This window comes from Leptonychotes weddellii, chromosome 1, assembly GCF_054177405.1.
Source record: "Leptonychotes weddellii isolate Sample4059 chromosome 1, ASM5417740v2, whole genome shotgun sequence".
NCBI classification, from domain to species: domain Eukaryota; kingdom Metazoa; phylum Chordata; class Mammalia; order Carnivora; family Phocidae; genus Leptonychotes; species Leptonychotes weddellii.
In genome coordinates this window covers 32,916,668-32,938,565 of record NC_138369.1, presented here as the reverse complement: position 1 = coordinate 32,938,565, position 21,898 = coordinate 32,916,668, and the positions used below count along the sequence as shown (strand labels likewise).

General features: G+C 42.8%; 1 protein-coding gene across 1 annotated transcript in view; it reads left to right on the top strand.

Annotated features, from left to right (window-relative positions):
* Positions 1-21,898, top strand: part of EIF4E3 (eukaryotic translation initiation factor 4E family member 3) — a 485,705-nt gene that overhangs the window by 203,078 nt on the left and 260,729 nt on the right. Inside the window, exon 8 of the transcript XR_014145501.1 lies at positions 18,377-18,506. The gene's annotated coding sequence lies outside the window, so the exon portion shown is untranslated. The remainder of the gene's footprint in view (positions 1-18,376; positions 18,507-21,898) is intronic.

Here is a 21,898-nt window from a genome sequence, read left to right as displayed (position 1 = left end):
TCCAGGGGGGAGGTGCTGGTGGCCATGATCAGGAGGTTGGTATCGAAGGTAGGGAGCAGTGGTTAGATTTTAGATCTATTTTGAAGGCAGGTTCCACAGGCTTTCCTAACGGAATCGATGCAGGACTTGAGAGAAAGATAGGAGGCAAGATTGACTTAGAGACCATTGGCCTGAGCGTGATTGGAAGGGTTACAGTTGCCGTCAGTTGTGATGGGGAAGGATCAAGATGTGTGTGAAGGCTGTTTCCGGGAAGATCAAGTTCTGGATGGGTTGCTTCTGGGGTATCTAGACATCCCAGAGGACGTGTCATGGAGGCAGATAGGTAACCAGGACTGGAGTTGAAGGGAAAAATTTGAGTCGGGCCAGGAGCCTGGGGAAGCTGGAAATGCCTGGTAACCTCTGCCCGTGCGGATTGTTTTCATATCACCCTAAAACTCACCTACTGGTTATTCAGGGATCCTCCTTTGCGCTGCTAATCCCATGTGATCCCTGTTAAGGAGGTGCTCAGTTTAGCTCTCGGAGGTGATGTTTTCTTGGTATTAGCTGTTAGCTCTTGAGCTTTGCAGGGCTGGGGTGCTGGTTGCATGCACTCAGAGGAAGCTGTCAGAGTCCGAGAAAGCCTGTGATGAATGCAGACTTGGAGATTGTCTTTCTCACCCCTCACTGTGGGAGGAGGTGAGGGTACCCGGATGTGGGGCAGAGTGGAAACTGGAATCCGACTTGGCTGACTCCCCGTTCCGTTCTCTTTCCGCTCTACTGAGCAGGGAGCAGCTCCTGTTTGAAGAGGCATTCAGAAAATGGGTAATGCGGTGCTTTTGCCTCTTTCATCCATTTATCCATCTTTTATCACCCAGAAAAAAGCTGGATTGCGCTCTGGAAAGAAGAAGACTGCTATTGCTTTTCTGTCTTAAGTATGTGCTCCTTGAGTGTTTATCAACAGGGGCAAACGAGACTCTCCACGAACATTCATATGATTCATATGATGTAACGAAGTAAAACGGTAATAGTTGGGGAAGGTTAAGGATTCATTTTCTGGTGGGGATTTCTTCCTCTCCGTGCCTCTGGTAGAAGCAGGATGTAGCTCTTTTGGCATTCTGCTTTGCTTGTAGGGTGTGTCTTCTCTTGGTTCTTTTCTTGAGAGAGGGCCTAGACTGTGCTGTGCATCCCTAGCCAAGAAGAAAGGCCATGTAGGGGCTAAGTATGTGACCCTACCTTTAGCCAGGACCTATATCCTGTCTCTAAGGCACCACTGGGAGGCAATATAGCACAGTCTGAACTAGATTCAAATCCTGGTTCTTTACTTAATTAGTATGTGACCTTGAGCACATTACTGAACATCTCTGAGCCACAGTTGCCTTATTTGTAAAAGATACGTTCCTACGTTGGAGATTTGTTGTGAGAAGCCAAACGAGAAAAATGTATGTCAAGGGCCAGACACTGCACTTGGCACATAGTAAGTGTTGAATTAATGAAGCTATTATGAGCACCATCATGGCTGGCATTTCCTCCGATTCCTACCTGCGGCTTAGGCCAGTTTTGTTAAGATTAATTTAGTTTCCAAAAAAGATGTGCTAATTGGATTATTACATTTTCATGCGTTTTTATTTATATATACACGCAGAGCTTTGAAATCTACACATGTATATATTTATCCATTCAAGTCTCTCTCTTAAAAATCTGTAGGAATTATATTTTTGAGTCATTGAACCATGATGAAATTGCTTTTCAAAAAAAAGATTTGCTATAAGTGATCATTATGTAGGCCATCAAGATGGAGAATATTGTACAAATGGAAGTTACAAGAAACACCCAGAAAGAAGCCTGATGTTAATGCAGGGCCACTAATAGAGTACATATTTTTATAATCTGCTGATTTAAAAACATTGGCACTTGCCTGCATTGTTTAGGACTGGATGGCACAGACAAGGCTGTTTTGGGGTTGGGATAAATATTTTTTTGATTAGTGCTACAACTTGTAGACTTGTAATCGCGAGTGACTTATCAGCAGCTTTTCAAAATCTGACATTCCACACGGAATGCCCCAGTGAAGGAAAGTTAGCACTCTGTGAATGCTTTTACAGTTGAATTCCACACACATGAATTATGACAAGTGAGGCGACTACTCTGTGGTTTGTTGTGTCTGGTCTGGTTCCTACTTTTAAAGTTGCAGTTGCGTTTGGTCATTTGAAGCTTATTTTCACAGTCTGGCCAAGCCAGCAGGGTCCCGGGGCTCTGTAGGGGACATAAACCGCCAGCCTTTAAGTCAGAATGCTCAGTAGATAAGCATTTCAAGACTGCATTGCATCATACAAAGGGACTTATGGGCTTATTTAACATACACTATTTGACTTAATTTAGATATTTAATGGAAAGAAAAGCCTTTTATTATCACCGAAGGAAAGAACTGCCAAACATTGTGAGGCTCAGTTGAAATATTATAACGGATGTACAGAGTGCAAATATATTTCACTGCTTTACATAATGGGGTGTTTAATAATAGTTGTTTCTTTAAATTTAGCACATGTATCTTAGATATTTGCACTCTGTAAATTATATGCTGTGGTTCAAGAAACTCCCATTTTTGTGTGTGTTTTTTAAAAATTTGTTTTAATGAAGTATGTACTGATTTTTAAAAATGAATTTCAACTGTGATTTATGTTTATTTCATGAGGCCAGACTGGGGAGTCCATGCCAGGAATGAACACTTTCCATCCTGTCTTTTGAGAAACATAAATGTGAGCAGTTGCTGGGTCTGCTGACCTGATTGGCCACACCTCTGTTGCGCATTTCACTCGGTAGGCACTGGCCTGCTGAGTAGATCTAGCGTCTGGGAGGAGGAGTAGGGTGGGGATCTATAACCCTGCGGAGAAGGGACGCCTGGGTGTGTGGGAGGAGACCCTGCCACATTGCTGCATCTGTGTGCTTGCGTCTTCCACAGGAACTATACCCACTCAGATCACCAAGGCACAAGATCAGCTGAGTCCCAATTTGATGTTCACTCCTGTTTTTCCAGGACATGGGGAGTTGTTATGGGATGAATTGTGTCCCCCCTCCCCCCCAAATTCATATGTTGACATCCTAACCCCCAGTATCTCAGAATGTGACTCTATCTGGAATTAGGGTGTTTATGGTGTTAATTAAAGTAAAATGAGATGATTAAGGTTGGCCATAATCCTGTGCGAGTGGTGTCCTCTGAAGGAAATGAGATTAGGACAGGGAGGAGATGGCCATCTATAAGCCAAAGAGAGGGGCTCCTGGGTGGGTCAGTCGTTAAGCGTCTGCCTTCAGCTCAGGTCATGATCCCGGGGTCCTGGGATTGAGCCCTGCATCAGGCTTCCTGCTCCGCGGGAAGCCTGCTGCTCCCTCTCCTACTCCCCTTGCTTGTGTTCCCCCTCTCTGTGTGTCTCTCTCTGTCAAATAAATAAGTAAAATCTTATAAGCCAAAGAGAGGCGCCTCAGAAGAAACCAACCCAGCTAACACCTTGATCTCAGACTTCCAGCCTCTAGAACTAAGAGAAAACAAAGGTCTGTCCTATAAACCATCAAATCTGTGATACTTGGTGACGGCATCTGAGCAGACGAATACCCAAGCAAATCAGAATCTACAGGAGGGCATGTGTCATTTGGAAAAGTCTTTTCCATATAATATATGATGTTTAAGCATGGAAAATAGTGGTCAGAAAACCTTTAGTGGGAAGAAAAGCTGTAAGATTGACCAGATCCACGCGGTGAGCAGAGTGGCATTAATGGATGCCAAAGCCATAACACGGCGAACATTTATTGCCCTAGGCTGGTCACAGGGCGAGGGTCTTATGGACATTATCTCTTTCAGTTCCTACCACAATCTTATGAGGTAGGATTATTATCACCACTTTTAAGGAAACTGAGGCAAGAAGACATCTGCGGAATTTCATAGTCAGCAGGATAGGAGCTGGGGCTCAAAGCCAGATAGTCCTGCTGCAGGCCTGTCCACGTTGTTGCTTTGCCAGCTTTGGGAGATTGGGGGCCAAGGAGGGGTATTTGTCGGGTCTGTTATGATTATGAATTAAAAGATACTGGGGCACACTACCTCCAGTGTGGGAAGGGACCAAACTTCCAGAGAGAGGCGATAAAGTGCATCGAGTGGGGTGAAGATGTCACTAGTAATAATAATCATCAGGACTATTACAGGGTACTTGGTGTGTGTGAGCCTGATCTCAGTAAGCCCTGTACGTACTGCCTGTTTCTTCTCGAAGCAGCCTGGAGCAGTTTTCCCAGAGCTTCTGATGGGTCCACACCCTGGGGATCTGACCCTAGCCACTGAACCCCTCACCACTGCCTCCCCAACAGGCCTGGGACTTGCCCAGCGTGGCATCTGTCACAAGGAAGGAAAAGAGGATGTCTAACGTTTGGGTTTTGAAAATAGGAAAATCTTTCTCCCTTTTTCCTGTATTACAAAAGCAATTTATGATAAATGTAAAACATTTTAAAACCAATCCAAAGCAAAAATAAATAAAACTTATCTATAGTCCCATCTCCTAATGAGAATTACTGCTAGTGCTTTTCTGTCTGCCTTTGTAGTCTTTTTACTTGGAAATATACTTCCTGTGACTGTAAATATATTAATATTTTCACGAGCAGCAACATTAGTTAGAAAAGAGCAAGGACTTTGGAATAAGACTTGGGTTTAAATCATAGCATTCACTTACTAGCTGCATGACTTTGAACAAGTTATTTAATTTCTTTTTGTCCTTAAGATGGGATAATAAACAGATAAAACTTACTTCATTGGGGTTTACAGTAGCCCAGTGTATGTAATGTACTCTTTGGTAGCAAGTGGCACACAGTAAATATACAAACCATAACTTTAAAAAGAATGCATTTTTGTAACACGTCTTTGTTACTTAGCAACATATCATTCAACAAACATTTGGTGAGCAGGTATGACTGGGGATCATGTTTCCTTCTATGTCCTTGTCTATTTTTACAGCCCTTCTTAATGTCTGCATAGTATTTCATCAGTATGAGTCCCTGTTGTGCTTGATTTTCACTGGACATTTATCTTCCCCAGCTTTGATGCACCATCGGCAATGCTATGTTGTGTTTCTTTGCAACCTTGTCACTGAATTTTCCCCAGTGATTACTGTTTCATTAATATCAATTCCAAAGACTAGGAGATGGACAGGAATGGCATCGTTTTAAGGCTGTTTGAAGCAGTACCAGATCATCCCCTGCGAAGATTGTGATCGCTTACCCTGAACCCAGCTGTGCATGAGAGTGCCCATTTCTTTCTTTTCTCTCTTTTTTTTTTTTTTAAATTCCCTGTGCTGTACTTTTCACCTCCTTGACTTACTTCTATTTGTGAGTTTTTGATGTAATATTAGATTGATGGACACAAAAGAAAAATGGGGCATAATTATGCCCTGTGGGTCACTGACTCAAATCTGGCATCATAAAGGATGAGCAGTGGCTCTAGGAATTGAGAGAGGAGAGACCGTTTAGGCACTGATGTTCAATTAATTGTGTGGTCCAAACAAAGGTGAGAACATCAGCTGTCACATAGTGAGCCCTCACCGTGGGCCAGGTGTTGGATGCATGCTTTCAACCTGTGTAATTTAATCTTGACAGCAGAGCTTTGGCGCAGGGACACTTGGGGAGTCTTTTTAGCTCCATTTTATAGATGTAGAAACAGAGGTTTCGAGAACTTACGTGATTTGTCCCAAATCACAAATTAGGTTACTCTGGCAGAGCTGGGAGTTGAACCCAGGTGCTCAGACTCTCAGGTTCCTCTTCTTGTCCTGGGGTATTAGAAATGGAGATGGACACAAGAGCTGGCATGGAAACCAAATGGGAGGTGAACATGGTCGCTGGCTGGTGTTGGGGGGAACCCCACAGCATTTCTAGCTCATTGGAATAGAAGGCGGGGCTTTGACAGTCACAGGGAAGGAGGGAGGAAGAGCCAGTGTGGAGAATGTGAATATTCAGATGGTACCTACGGGGCCATGGAAACTGGGGCTGGAGATCTGCCAAGAGATGTGATAACACCACTTACCCTGTTTTAAGGCTTACATGCATTATTCCACTTAATCCTCAAACCACCCCCTGACGTAGGAACTGTCATTACCCCCAGTTTCCTGCTAAGGAAACTGAGGCCCAGAGAGCTTGAATAACTCGGTCCATGAATGTCACAGCCAGAATTGGACCCCAGGCAGCCAGATTCTGATGCTGTGGGCCAAAGCAGACAGGGAACTAGAACTCCAGGGGGAGTCTGCAACCTGGGATGTATTTGTTGCAAGTGATTTCTCTCAGCTTTTGAACTTTGTAGCAATTATTGCCTGTAGAATTCAGCTAGCCATTAATTGTGTACTCTCCTTGACACAACTCTCATTTAAATCATGTATTGTTATTTAACTTCTCATGCTGGGAAGACAACTGTGCCTGGATATCCCTCCTCTCAACCTCCAAACATGTGTAGCACAGTTAAGCAGAGTGGGGCTCAATAAATGTTTGAATTTCCCTCGAGGAGTCTTATCCCATAGACTTTAGACAGGTGCCTTCTCTGGAAGGGAAGGGCTAGGGAAGGAAGGTGGGGACAGTGCCCAGGTTTGTGAGTCAGAAGGAAATGAGAGAACAGACAGGAGACCAAGAGAGCACTAGAAAGAATCCCTTTTGCATGGGTGGTGGAAGGACCAGATGGGTGCCTCGATGGCCCACCTAAACCCCTCTCTTCTGCGTCTCCAGTCTCAGTGGGGACATGCCATGCAGCTTCCAGGCCTCGCTTGGTCTAGGCTCTCCTCCTTCCTGGGATTTGCCTGACTGCAAGCAGGAAGCCAAGGCACTTAACGTGTAGGGACTCCCAGTAGGATTCTAACCCTTGTATTCCATTTGGGCTTTATCTTGGGAGCTGTTTCAAATGTGCTCACATTTCCCATTTGAGCTGTTGGAAGAGTGGTACTCTAATTGGGTACCATTAAGGGAGGAGACATGGCTTTGAGAGACACACAGCTCTACCACTTACTAACTGTGGCTTTGGGGAAAGGATGCATCTTCTCTGAGCCTCAGTGTCCTCATCCATAAGATAATAGCACTTACTTGTGCCGCTGTTGTAAGACTTACAAGACTTTGGGCACAAATGCTCAGTACCGAGTGCTGGGTATGCAGTCAAGGCTCCATACACATTGGCTGGTCTTAGAAATGGATGTCCTCCGGAGAATATCCAAAGGTTTCCCAGTCTGTCGAGCCACCAGGGTGAAAGGCCAGTGTGTTCTTTCTTTTCTTGTATTTACAACAGACATTTCACCACTTTGACACTCTGACACTTTTCCTTGATGATTTGGTCCTAATCATCACTTCTTCTGCTCTCCTGAGGCTTTTCCAAACCACGTCATTCCACACCCTGGAATGTGCACTTCTTTCTCGAAAGGAAATGTGGCCATCGGATGTTGGACAGCTCTGAGTCTGTTTTCTTATATACTTACCATCCTGATTAGTTCTGTGTGTGTGTGTATGTGTGTTTTCGAAACTGTGAGAATTGTCTGGAAGTTCTTCAGTCATTTCATTAGTCTTTGAACTTTTTTGGTTTTTAAGATTGAAGACAAATTTTTTTGAAGCAGTGGGTCAGATGGACGTGGCTGGCTGGGTAACTGTATCCCCGCTGAGTCAGCCGTCTGCTCAGACAACTAAAAGCTGAAGTATGCTTGATGACTAGTCACTGGCCAACGTCACATTAACTCAACATTTCATTTCTGCTCCTAAGTTGTGGGAACTTGGATGCCTTTGTGGGTTGTTCGAAAGCACTCCAACTATTGTATGGATTTGATTTTTGACGCCTGGAGTTGTCGGTTATCCCCTGACGTGGTGTTTTTGATCTGAGGCCGAGGTATAGAATTGTGACATGGTATTGTTCAAAAAGGTAGGATTCACTGCCGTTAATTTACAGGAAGGGAAACCCAGGCTCTGAGAAACTCACCGACTTGCAAAAGGTGTCCAACAGTTGGTGGCCAAGCTGGGACAGAGTTTGATCTTCCTACTAATTCATCATGCAGAAGCCACCCTCCTGGGCCTTGTTGTCCTTCTGCTAAAACTACCTGAGAAGCTGTTTATTTTGGTTCCCTGACCTGGGTTGGAGAGATGATCTGAGTGTCAGGGGTGGTCGTTGCCTCACAGTGCCCTCCTGGCCCTCTCCTGACACCCTGTCTGATGTATCCCTGAAGCATGTTATAACCTTGGAAGTCTGTTCAGTGTGCGTGTTCTCTGTTTCTCTGTGTTGCATACATCATCCGTCTTGGGTGGATGAGGTGCCATATGGGGTCACTCTGTGTTCTAACGTCATCCTCCCCTGTAGCACCATACATGATGAAATAATCATGCTTAGTAAATGAGGATGTTTATCTTATTATGGTACCACAACCTTGATGGTTCTGTCATTGTTTTTTTAACTTCTTTAACTTGGGCATGAATTTAGAAGAAGATTTGAGGGTATGTGGGATATTATTTATTTTAACAAAGAATTTGGCCTCTTTGTTTTTATTCCTTTAAGTAATTTGTAATTAACCTCAAAGGCCTGTGGTAAGATGGCTTTTGTTTCTAGTTGGAATATGGGGACACAGAATTCTCTAGAAGAGAGATTTGGCTCAACTGCAGTGGAACTTGATGTTTCATCCCACAGAGTGACTCTTGTAAACAGCACTTTAAAATCCTTCTACAGGACCGTTGGTTTTCTCAAAAAATATTTTCTTTTTTCCTCCCTTAACTCTTGTTATTTTTTTTTCTCTTTTCCAATAATGGAGGACGTTTCCTCTTTATAGTTCAAGCTGCTACCTTTTTCTTAATTGTGAAGCAGGCAAAAGTCATCCCAGAGAACAAGTCTCAGAAGAATTGCAGTTGATCCTGTGACCTAGTTGGTTTCTTCATTCTTTGAAAAGTTATTTTATACCCCCTCCCCATATTAGTTATGTATGCTGATTATTTAACCTTAACTTTCCACAGGAAATATAGATCCTGTTAGGAAGACAAGCTCTGGTGTCCTCATGGGTAGCTTCCCATGGCAGGCTTGCGTTCGCTGCTTCCTCCTTATACGGGACCTGCCATTGTAGTTCTTGTTAGTAACATCATCCCTATGAATGTGATTTTTATTCTCATCCAGTAAAGAGGCTTTGCTTACCCACAGTGCATCTCAAGCTTTTGAACAGATACATGGGGATCATGTCTCTGGTTAAGGTGAAATAATATAATTTGTTTATCACCTTGAATTGTTTACCGTGGATTGTCAAAAATATGTTTTGAATTTAAAAGTGTGAAAAACAAGTGTGCTAGCTATCAAAAAAACTCTCCCCTCAAAGTAAACATATTTATAGAGCAAGACTCAAAACAAAATACTTGATCATGATAAGCCCAGCCAATGAAAAGAAAGTAAACATGTTTACCACAAAAGCCTTATAAAGAGCCCAGATGGCACTCAGCTCTCTGTTCACTTGACTGTTCTTCCAGGGACCTACTGAGGCTCCCCTGGGCCTCAGGGACAGAGATGCCGTTTGCCCTACCAGCAGAAGGCCCACCTTGTACAAGCCCTGGCCACTTAGCTTAGCCTAACTTGCCAGTGGGAATGGAAGGTTAGTCTTTTGAGCCATTGAGTGGAAGGTGTTGGTGAAATTGAACCTGGAGTTCCCATGGTTCTTAAGTGGAAACTTGTCACAGATTGGGTGCCAAGTAGGCTTATGGGGAGTCTTCCTGGCTCCCTGAAGGGGCCCCAGATTAACACCGCATGTCCCAACCTTCTGTCCCAGACACTGTAGTGTAGGCATTGAGGATATAAAACATCAATCACACCTAGCCCCTGCCTCATCCCGCTTATTCTGGAAAAGGAACCAAATAGCTTGAATAAGAAGTTGGTAGAAAAGATAAGGGCATCCTGAGTGATGCAGGGCATTTTGGGGTACTGAGTGCTACGGAGTGAGCCTTAGATGATGTAAAAGAGAGGAACTTCAGAAAGGGAATGTTAGATGGTGAGGAGTTTTAGACTTGACGTGGTGGCGGCTTGCCTCAGTACAGTCCAGGAGCAAGTTCAGGAGAAATGACCCAGTGAGAGGTGGCTCAATGGGAAATTGTTACTGAATTTCAGCACTGGAGGTCTTAGAGGTGGAACAGTTTCTAAAGGATGGTGAGATCCAAGTGTTCGCCATGCCCTCAAGTATAGAGGAAGTGGTAGTGGTTCATTAGCATTTAATGAGCCCTTACTGAATATGGGCAAATATTATCTCAATTTTCAGGTATAACATGACCAGAGTTGCAGCTGGTAAGTGGCATAGCTAGGATGGGACAGATGCAGTCTGTTCCACAACCCATGTTTAAAGCTACTGCACTGTACTGTTTCTCAAAGGGCTTGGAAGCTTTCGGGGTAAGGAAGTTAAGATAACCAGATGTGTATTCACTCATTCAAAAGTGTTTTGTTTGTTTGTTTGTTTGTTTTTGAGTGCCTTGTTTGTATCAGGCCTTATGTAAGCATTGGCCAGGCTGTTGGAAGGACCATCTTCATGACTATTGAGGTTGATAGAAGTGGCCACATTTGGAAGGATCTAGACAGAAATTGTGAACCAGATTCTAAAATACCTGAAAAGGTATGGAAGAGTGTCCTTGACACTTAGAATTAAAGGCCATATGGCTGGGCTGGGAACAATGGTTCCCTCTCATGTGATCACCAGAAGAAGGGTTTTGGGGCGGCTGGGTGGCTCAGTTGGTTAAGCATCCAATTTTTGGTTTTAGCTCAGGTCATGATCTCAGGGTTGTGAGATCCAGCCCCACATTGAGCTCCACGCTAGGCGTGGAGCCTGCTTAAGATTCTCTCTCTTTTTCTCCCTCTGCACCTCCCCCACCCCGCTGGCATGCGTGCTTTTGCATGCTGTCTCTAATTAAAAAAAAAAAAAAAAAAGGTTTTTGAAGGATGAAGGAATCATAGTGGAGAGGGATGATGGCTTTTTCTTTGGAGGTAGATGATGGGCAATGTGGGCTGTTAGGAGAGCAATACCTTGGTTCTAAGAAAGGGAATTGGTTGCCTGAAGTCACGGGATGTTGAGTAGATGGCTTCTGGAAAAGATGAAAAGGGCATCTATAAGGAAAAAGGAAAGTTTCTAGATTTTTCATGATGTTGGTAATGGAGGGCGGTGGGAAGAGGTGAGCATTGGAGCCACGGTGAAGGATGAGTGGAGTTTCTCCACTATAGAAAGGGGATTCTGGGGTTGCCAGAAGGTAGCAAGATACTTAAGGTGCCTCTTATCCTTGAAGAGGGGGTTCCAGAAGTCACTCATCTTCCATGGCAGGGTTCAGGCATAAGCTAGGCTGCTTATTGGGGAGACAGGGAGAGGGGGACAGACAGAAGCCACAGGAAGACAATCCTCCAGGTTTTAAATGGATCGTTAAGATTTTTAGTGAAGAAAGAACAATAAACAAGCAAACACAGAAGGTTTAACTAGAAAAGTAATTACATGGAAACCATATTCCCCATGCGTTCTAATTAATCTAATGGGTTTACTTAAAAACTTGTTTTTGAGCATAGATACCAAGAAGTCCTCTGATGAGTTGAAAGAAATTTTGCTAGTGAAAGTTAAGCAAGAGAATAGTGGTTAGCTCTAGACAATTTAATTGAAGTGAAATCAGGTGGGCTCGCTGAAGCCAAGAATGTTGGTGTAGTTGACCCAACGTTTGGTTAAATTTGGTTGACCATTTTTACTAGAACTTTAGAACTTAGCTCTTCTGACAGAAGCTTTTTTAGGGTAACTTGAGGTGATTATTATTTTAAAAACCAAAGTATTATTTGTTCTTCTTTTCTGAGCTTTATTAATTGAGGCAGATTGGCATTTTATTTGTGAGCTGACAACACACACCTTTTTTTTTTTTTTTTTTTTTTTGCAGCCGGTGTGCTTTTTGAACTGGGTTCAGCATTGTCAGAAAGTTATTCATGGGAGTTGACGATGGAGCCTGCTCCACCCACTTCTGTTCCCTTTCTATTTTGGTGCCATTTGCAACAAAAGAAACTAAGATAATAAATTAGAGAAGGATTGAAGCTCTCACAAATGCTCTCCTTCCCATCAGGTTGTGTAACTAATGAGACAAAGTGGGCCTGCTCTTCCTATGACACATGGGACCTGAAGGAACATCCTTGTGAACCGCCCAAGTTGGCCTTGGCCTTGGGGCTCCCGGGTCTTCTGACCAACCTAACTACATTACAAAGTCTTTAAATACATACATTTATGGGTGTGTACATTCATGTGTACACTTGTGTATGTGTGTACATTTATAGGTACATATGTATTTTTGTATGTATGTGTGTCTGTACATATATCCATGAATGTTTACGTTATGTGGCTATATAAAATTCCAGATTTAGCGTTCAAAAACCAGGGGGGAATCCAGTGTTGAATTTGAGTTTTGTGTCAGGATCCCCATGGGAAAAGAGTGGCTTTTACCTGTTCCGGGCCTGGAAGGACTGGGAAGGACAGGTAGTGGTTACTGGATTGTGGAGACTATATCTTTATGGAGAGGTCTGCCTGGTGGGAGCTGTGACCTTTCATAGAGGGACTCAGTCAACCTGCATTTCCCTGGAGGGAAGGAAGCCCGGCAGTAAATGCCCCATCTTCTCCATCAACTGAAGATGAGACCTCCACTGGGTGTAATCAGCTGGAAGCCAGAGGGCAAGGGTACCTGTTGATGTTGTCCACACAAGGCAGCCTTCCAGGGCACAGAGCAGGGTGGGGGGATATTGGGCAAAGGATCTGGAGAGGCACGTGGAAAACCATGCACTGCATTTTGTTCTGTGAACTTCTTTGGGCTCGACACTGCCATATTCACTCAGATAACCCATGGGAGAGGTTAGGGTGGCGAATCAGTTCCCACGTCTTCAGGCTGGCCAGGAGGCATCTGACTCTAGAGGAGCAGTACTGGAAGTGTGGTGGACACCAATAGCACCAGCTTCCCTTGGGAGCTTTCTGGAAATTCTCAGGCCCTACCCTGGGCCTACTCAATTAGGCACGTCCATGGAAGGACCCAGCCATCTGTGTTTTATTAGCCCTCCTGGGGATTCCAGTGCTTGTTCAAGATGGAGAACCACTGCTGGATGTCTGGCAGTGTTGGATGGTCAGCAAATGATGACAGTTCGCTGAGATGGCCACTGTGAGCTTGCTTGGAAATGCCAGGCAGGAGCTTGTTGTTGTCTGTGTCAACCCACTGCTTTGCACTTCCCAGACTTCCAGCGCTCCTTTTTTAGGATGTTTCTTAGGATGCCAGAGAAATGGAATAATGCATTACAGTTAGGCCGCGGGTGCTAATACCTAAGGCAGTTCATGCCTTTAATTTCCAAGTTGCCCTCAGCCATACAAGGAAGTACCAGGCCAGGCCCTAGACTTTCAGAGGTTGTTTTTGAGAAGCAGATGCAAATGCAGCCTGCGAGCTTGTTGTTTTCCCGGTGCCTGGCAGTGTTTGGTAAACAACTTGATTGCTAGGTCTTGGCCTCAGGGAACCACAGCTGCTCTCTCCAGCTCCCTGCAGACTTTTGTACCGAGCAAGGATTGCTTCAGGGAAAAATAAACAGGGGAGAACAAAACAAGTAAACATCACAGTTGTTTTGTGGCTGTCTCTACCTGTTTTCCTGGAGCTGTTTTGCAACCACAGGCCCTGGGCTTTGGTTCCTCTTTAAAAAACAAAACAAAACAAGGCAGGACCCGGTGGCATCCTGGGCTTCTTTCTCCATGGTTAGACTGTGGCATGGCCACGGGAACTGGGGAGTCTGGATCGCAGCCACTGCAAGAATATATGCATATTTTTAAATATGTAAATGGAAAGGGAGCAAGCTTCATTCTTTCTAATGACCCCCAAGATGGTAATCTGGTTTTTTGAATCTCTAGGAAAACAGATTGAATATGGCACAATTAATGTTTCAGCACTTCTAGGCTTTTCTTTAAAATAATTTAATGGGCTTTTAATTTATTGCAGTTCCTGATTAGTAGGGTTGAGGCAGGGTTGCTACTGACCCCTGGGGCCAAGGTGCTCTTCTGGGGCTCCAGTGAAAGGGAAGACAACAAAGTCCTGCTGTGTGTTAGCCGTGACCTGCTGGAGCTGAGCCCTGGCTCCCTGAATTCTTGGCCCTAAAGAGGTGGAGAGCGTGGCAAGGACCCACTTTCATCCGGATTACCTGGGGGGTATCTGGCCGAAACGCAGATTCCTGGGACCTGACTCTCTGGACTGGGCGTGGGGGCAGGGATATGCATTTCAGGCTGGTGTCCTGGTTGCACACTCAGGTTTGCAGAGCAAGGCCTTGGTGATTGAGAGTGCCACCGTGTAAATAAGTGAGCTGGGCTTGGGGGCATGTGATGTGTGGCCAGACTTTTGATGTAAGAAATGTTATTTTTATTTTTGAGACATGCACATCATTTTGATGCATTTTTGTGGTTCCCCCCCCCCCCCGCTTTCTTCTTAAGTCAGAGAAATCATTTTCTTTTGGCCTGAAATACAAGTTCATTATTGTGGCCCCCCATTCTTCTTAAGTCAGAGAAATCATTTTCTTTTGGCCTGAAATACATCTTTCTGAATGTCCCTGTAGAGAGGTGATGAACTTCTGTTTGTCTGAGAAGATCTTTATTTCATCCTCATTTTTGAAAGATATTTTTTTTCTGAGTATACAATTCTAGGTAGACCGTTTTTGCCTCCAGGTGGTTTTCTGGGTAATTTTTTTGGCTGTCTTTTCTTCTTCTTCTTTTTTTTTTTAGATTTTTTTTATTTCAGTGGCTGTATTTTTTAATTTCTGGAGTTCAGAGTTTGGTTAGAGTTATAGAGCTTGTATCATATATATGTATGTTTATGTATGTATTGTAGTGTGTATGTGTGTATATAGTATGTACTTTATAGTATATATACTCTAAATACATATAAAAACTACAGTATATATTGTTTACATAGTATTTTGGTTAGACTTACAGAGCTCGTATTTTATAGTATATAAAGGTGTATATATGTTTTACGTATATGTATGAATTATAGTGTGTGTATTTATATAGTATATATACTGCAAATACATATAAAAACTACAGTATGAATTATTTGTATAGTAGTTTGGTTAGAATTATAGAGCTTGGTGGAGATAGAATTCAGTTCCGAGTCTGTTGGACTCTTAAAACATATACAAACAAAAACAGAAATTATTCCGCAACCCGTAATGGTGGTTATTTTTTTGTTTTTGTTTTTATTTGTTATTTATTTATTTATTTTTTTAAGTAGCCTCCATGCCCAGTGGGGGTCCAAACTTAAAACCCTGAGATCAAGACCTGAGCTGAGATCAAGAGTTCGATTCCCAACTGACTGAGCCACCCAGGGGCATCATGGTTTTTTATTCTCATATATGCCTGGTAACTTTCACGTTTTAGGAAATCAAGCAAGACAACACTAATGATCTACCCTTAGAGCATTGTTTGCTCAGCCTGTGTGTCTTAGCTGGAAACCTGCAGCTTCTCCGAGCATGAATGAAAAGGAAAGCTACATGAACTCTCCCATCAGCCCTTCCTCCTCACTGCTGTTTCTCGGGGTGACTTGCCTCCTCGTCCCCACCTCCAAGCCTCTGAATACAACAATCTGGTTTTGTGAAGTGCGTTTTCCACTGCACCTTCCAGTTCCTTCTAAAACTTGCTCAGGATAATTCCTCTACAAAGCCCTTACCTATCCAGATACCTACTCTGTTTTTCTGTGTTCAGTTGTATGGCTTCCCTGTGCTTCTGAATCCCTCTAGAATCACAGACATGGCATGACTTCAGCAGTCATTTACTGTAGGGCTTGCAGGTTTGTTCTCTGTCCCCTTCTCCCACCTCTCTTTCTTTCTTTCATGGGTGCTGTTAAAAGATTAGCTGCTGTCTTTGAAAAATTATGAAATTTCACAGAACAGTAACCTAGATCACTGCCTTCGTACATACACTTGAAAGCTCTTGAAGCCCTGGGCTTATGTTCCCCTCTGGCAACAGTTGGCTTGTGGAGGGCACTGTCTGCCCTCTTTAGTTGAAAAACTGCTGGTCTTCCAGCTTGCGACCTTGTGCCTTGCTCCCTGTTCCTGACACGTGGCCTGTTTTGCTCACTTGCGTTGTCTGCCCATTTGTTGTGGGGTGCCTTAGCTTTCCCTGTGTGAAGCAGGAAGCTCAAGATCCGAAAGGCTGAGTATCCTCTACAAGACCTTGCAGCGAGCTTGAGTCAGAAGGGTGTCTAGTACAAGGTAGGCACTCAAAATGTTTGTATTACTGTATTGGCTAGAAAAATACAAGTTCTAATGAGCGCCCACTTTGTGGAGTCAAGGCCCTGCTACTGTGTGATCTTGGGCAAGTTCCTAAAACTCTGCCTCCGTTGTCTTATCTGCTTATTAAGCCTATAACATTGTCTACCAGGAACTTTGTTGTAAGAATAGAAGTAAATGAAATAACTGTTGTAAAATACTTAAAATAATATCCAGCGCATAGTGGGTTTTCAGTCACTAGCAGTTATATTTTTGTAGGATGCTGAAGAGTGAATTCTTTCAATTGTTGATTCATTTGTTGATCCAGTAAATCTTTCTGGAGTGCCTGCTATGAGCCAGGCATTTTTCTGAAGTTTTGGAGTATAGTGATAAATAAAACAGAGAAGTTCCCTTACCTTGCGGAGCTTAGATTCAAGTGAGGAAGACCAGTGAATAAATGAGAAAAAAGTTTATAGATTATGACAAAAGCTCTGGAGAAAGCAGATAGGATGATATCACTGAAAGTCACCGGGGATATAGCCTAAGTAGGTAGGCAGGACAGCCTTCGTGAAGTGGCCTTTGCCCCTAAGACCCATTGATGAGAAAGAGCCGTTTGTGTAAGGAGTAGACTCAGGGCATTTCAGGTAGCGGAGAAAAGCACATGCTCCAGCCCTGATACAGATAAACACAGCTTACTTGAAGTAGAAAGAAGACCACTGTAAGTTGTTGTAGTTGGGGATTAGTTTGGTGGCTGGAGGTGGCAGAGAAATAGAAAGTGACCGATTAGCAGGGCCTTGTAGGCCACAGAGAGAAGTTTGGTTTTTATCCTAAAGATGGTAAACAACCTCAGCTCATTTCTTTTTGCTGTGTGATTCCAGGTTATGCTTATATACACAAAAGTTTGAGAAACACTCATGTGCAATACATTTGGGCCAATGGCCATAGACGTTGGAGCTGTCCCCTGTGGAGAGAAATGGAAGCCTTCCATGGGCACCCAGGGGATGCTGTCAGCCACCAAGGGGGGCAGCTCACCAGGGTTGGGCACTGGTGCCAGGGTGAGAATTCTTCTATGCATGTGCAAAACCCTCTGCCTGTAGCATATCTTCAATGTTAATGGCAGATTGATGTAAGAATGATACGTGACAAAAATCTTTTTATTTTTTTTTATTTTTAAAGATTTTATTTATTTATTTTGACAGAAAGAGAGACACAGCGAGAGAGGGAACACAAGCAGGGGGAGTGGGAGAGGGAGAAGCAGGCTTCCCGCGGAGCAGTGAGCCCGATGCGGGGCTCGATCCCAGGACCCTGGGACCATGACCTGAGCCGAAGGCAGACGCTTAACGACTGAGCCACCCAGGCGCCCCGACAAAAATCTTTTTGATCAGGAATCTTAAAGGAGAAGCTGATAGTTTAGCTTATTTGGAATAAGCATACTTTATCAAAAAACCCCAACAAAGCTAAGCGGTGGAAGGGACTTGGGGAACATCAGTTACTGCCCTGACCTTGAACATGAAGTAGCTGGAATCCTGAGATATTAAATAGCTTTCCTGGGTCCACACAACTGGTGATGATATCAGGTCCAGAATTCAGGCTTCTCCACTTTGACACCTGCACATTACATAGTTTGTTCCCTCTTGGTGGAAATATGTCCCTGAGTCTTTGCCTCCTTAAATAATTCATAGACATTTTTAGAATTATTTTGGAAGAGAAATGAGGTTCATTATTGCTTAAAAATAATTTTAAATTAGTATTATTTAAATTTTCATGTATTTTCATCCTCTGGAAAAGATACTTACTAGAAAATGGTACACTTATCCATGCAATATTTGAGTTAAAACACCTTGTGACCTGAGCACTCTATAATGGGACCTGATACTTTTTTAATGCCAAAATAAGTAAAATAGTCTGCACAAAATCTCCAATAAACAACAATCTCTCGGTGTATGTGTTGAAGTCATTGGTAAATGTGTCTTTCAAAACAGTATTTCCGGTTCATATTTGACAGCATCACATTTGATATATCGATATACCCTCATTTTAAAGGTGTTTTCCCCTACCTCTAGATTCTATGTCTGCCTTGCTGTTTTCAAGTTTAAGGAAGTGGTGGTTTTAGAAGCTACATCTTAGTTATGTGTAAAAAATATTTTTGTATTGCAGTGTCCCAGGACCTTTTGCTGACAATTCCAGTTTCCAAAAGAAACATTTGGGCAATGGTGAGGGCTTCAATCCCTTCTCTGATTTGCTGTCAACCATGAACGGGTGGATGTGATGCTTGCTGGCCAAAAGGGTAAGTGAATGTTTATGAGTATTTGTCTGAAAATTCACAAGACAAAAAAGTGGCTGCAGGGGTCACACACAGTGCAGGAAACCGATAGAAGTCCTAAGTTCATCAGAACAATTGCACACTGAGGGTGTGAGATTCTCATCTTGAAAGAAGAAAGCAACTCTGCTGTTGTTTTCTGCTGTACCCTTCTCTGCTGTAACTCCTGCAGTGATCTGAGGATTTATAAAAGGCACCATAGGACACGGGAGAACTTTTTTGTGTTTGCGTGGGTTTTTTTTTTTTTATTATTCATACAGTGAGGGGTGGGCTATCTAAATTATGAGCCTCATGTGTAACTGAAAGAATAATTGCTTTTTTGGCCCCATAATCACTCAGCAAACAATGAAGCACCATGGACTAAAAATATGATGATCTCATCTTGAGTTTCAGAGGGAATTTAGGTCTGATTTGTTCACTAAGAAGGAACATCCCCAGCTTTCCATGTGATGAGGGTTCTTGAGAAAACTACTGTGGGCTCTCAAAGATTTTCAGAAAGACTTATGAGTATTTTTCTTAATCATTGTTCACCTCACCAAGTTATTCATTATAATTGTTAGGGGAGGTCAGAAGGGACATGATGATCTTTTTCTCTTACATGTGTTTCCTGTATTTGATGACATCTGCCATGTTCCTCAGCAATCAGTGGCTCTCTTATACAGTAACGAATGAGCAATTGTGACTTGCCTTTGTCAGAGAAAATAATTGGTTGAGGCCAGGTGTTCTGGATAAAAAGTCTGACATCATTCAGTGGTAGCTTTGTCATAGGATGAGGTCACCTTTATGGGGTGCCATATCATTTCAGATTTTGTATTCAGTGACACTTAATGATAAGAGAACCATTGACAAACTCCATCTCGTTTGTCTTAGTATGACTGTATTTGAAACAGATTCTTTTTAATGGAGGGAAGAGTAGTGAAGGAGGAAGAGCATTATATTGGTATTAGGAGGCCTAATAGTTATCTGACATGGTAAATATAGTTACCTATATTTAAAACAAATCAGGTCGGTTAGAGTCTCCTATTTGTTAGTGCTAACACGGCCCTATAAATTGTCAGTTTAAATGCCCTCATTTAATAGATGGAGCAGCTGAAGCCCATAGAGTCTCATTGAGATGTCTAAGTCCTTGGCCTAGTTGGACCTGGAGCCTACTTCTTTTGTCCTTAATGATCTTTTTTCTAGTTTATCTCAGTTATAGAGGTTGAAACATCCAGCCCATGCAGTTGAGTAAAATTTCTCTGATAAGTGTCTTCTTAAGACATTGTTATGCATTTAGCTATTGGGACAGATTTGAGAAGATTTTATTTTATTTATTTTTTAAAGAAGACTCCATGCTTAGGCTCCAGTGTGGGGCTTGAACTCAGAACCATGAGATCAAGACCTAAGCTGAGATCAAGAGTCAGATGCTTAACCAATTGAGCCATGCAGGCGCCCCAAAGATTTTATAGTTAGAGACCAATTTGACCTTCCCATTTCATAGATTAAAAAAAAAAAAGGAGCCCTAGCAAAGCAATTAACACAGTTGTTATTGACTAGATGATCCTCAAAGAGCCTGTGAGCCCTAAAATGCACTTCCACTTGGGCTGTTTTGTTATTCCATTCTGCTGAAGCTTCAGATAGAGGAAAAACAAAGTCTTCTATCTTCCTGACATTATTCCTTCTTTAATTGGCAAGAAATAAGGCAAATAATAAATAGTAACACATGAGGCAAGGATGTCCCCAGTGAAAAGAAATGGTTAATGGAGTCTTGGAATTTAGAGCTGATAAAGATCCCTCCATCATCCTCCTTGGGTAGTCTTGGGAAGTCCTTTGATTTCGCACCTGTGAAGTTCCTCTGAGGGTCTTCCACTGCTACATAGCTATGATAGACTTTTGTTGATGGTCTGTAAATCAGTGAGCAGATAGCATGCATTATGAAACTTGGTATCTTTGGGGATCCAGGTCGAGTTGAGACCAAAGCCTGGGCCCATCTCCTATACAAAGGAGAATTCATAGAAGTGGTTGGAATTCTGAAGTTATTGAAATAGTAACAAACTCAGACATGAGATTACCTCTCATCTCTGTCTCCAGTACTGAGAAAGTCTGACTCAATCTCACGATCATAAAATTGACGTATGAAGTTTAACAAAACCGCATGAATGTATTTATTGAAGACAGGGTTCATTTTATTTATTAATTTCATTGGGTGAGGCCTGCTATTTGAAAAATCAGTCTCAAGAACTATAGTGAAAATGATCTCTCTTTTGCATTGTTAAAATGGCCTAGTCAAATACCCGTTTTTTATATTAAGGAAGTACTTTGTATTTATCAGATTGTAATAAACTTCCCTTCACTATATTTTCAGTAGGAAGTGGAAGTCCCCAAAATCTGATGAGCTGGAGCATGTGCTCTGATTTTCTATCCTATCCTTCCTCAAAGCACACCTCCAGGGTTTACTCAAAGGACTAATTCTCTTCCTCTGTGATGCAATAACCCAACTTTCCGTGTATTATGTATCTGATATCTAGTTAGTCCTTTCATTGTCAAAAATGTATTCACAGTCCTGTGGCTTTTAGAACTTTACAGTTTATTGAGTAACCAAAAGAAGCACCAGTTAATGGTTACCACTGATAATTTGAAGTCTTTAGGCTTGGAGTAAACTCTAATTCTGAGTCAGTGTTTCATGCTAAGTGTCCTCATGGTAGAACAGGGTCACAGTCATGGGGGTGGGCAGCCAGAACAATAAATTGCTGCACTGACATGCAAGGCAAGTGAAACCATACGAGGAAAGGTTTGCAGAAATAGATCATTATGGCACATTTTTTTTTTTTTTAAAGATTTTATTTATTTATTCATGAGAGACAGAGAGAGAGAGAGAGAGAGAGAGGCAGAGGGAGAAGCAGACTCCCAAGGAGCAGGGAGCCCGATGCGGGACTCAATCCCAGGACCCTGGGATCATGACCTGAGCCGAAGGCAGACGCTTAACCATCTGAGCCACCCAGGCGCCCCTATGGCACATTTTTAAGGCCAGAAAATGGGTAATGTACTCAGTTTATGTTGGCGATAACCATGCCTGCATAAGAGATTACTTTAGGTGCAAGATAACAGAGAAAGACAGGCTGAGCGCTTGAGGTCTCTCTTTGGGACAGTTCTTTAATGCCACCCTTCACCAGCAGGGAATCAGAGTTGGCTCCTTTTTCCCTGGCGTGAAGCTGAAGTTGATATGGATACCTATCTGATGCACATCACGAGACTCCAAGAGTGAAGAGCGGCTAAGTCTGCTGCATATTTAATAGGCAGTTAGCCACCGTGTTATTAATAAATGTGATAATAACAGTCTGGATTTGCATAGAGTTTTCCTGAGAAGAGTGGAGTAGGGA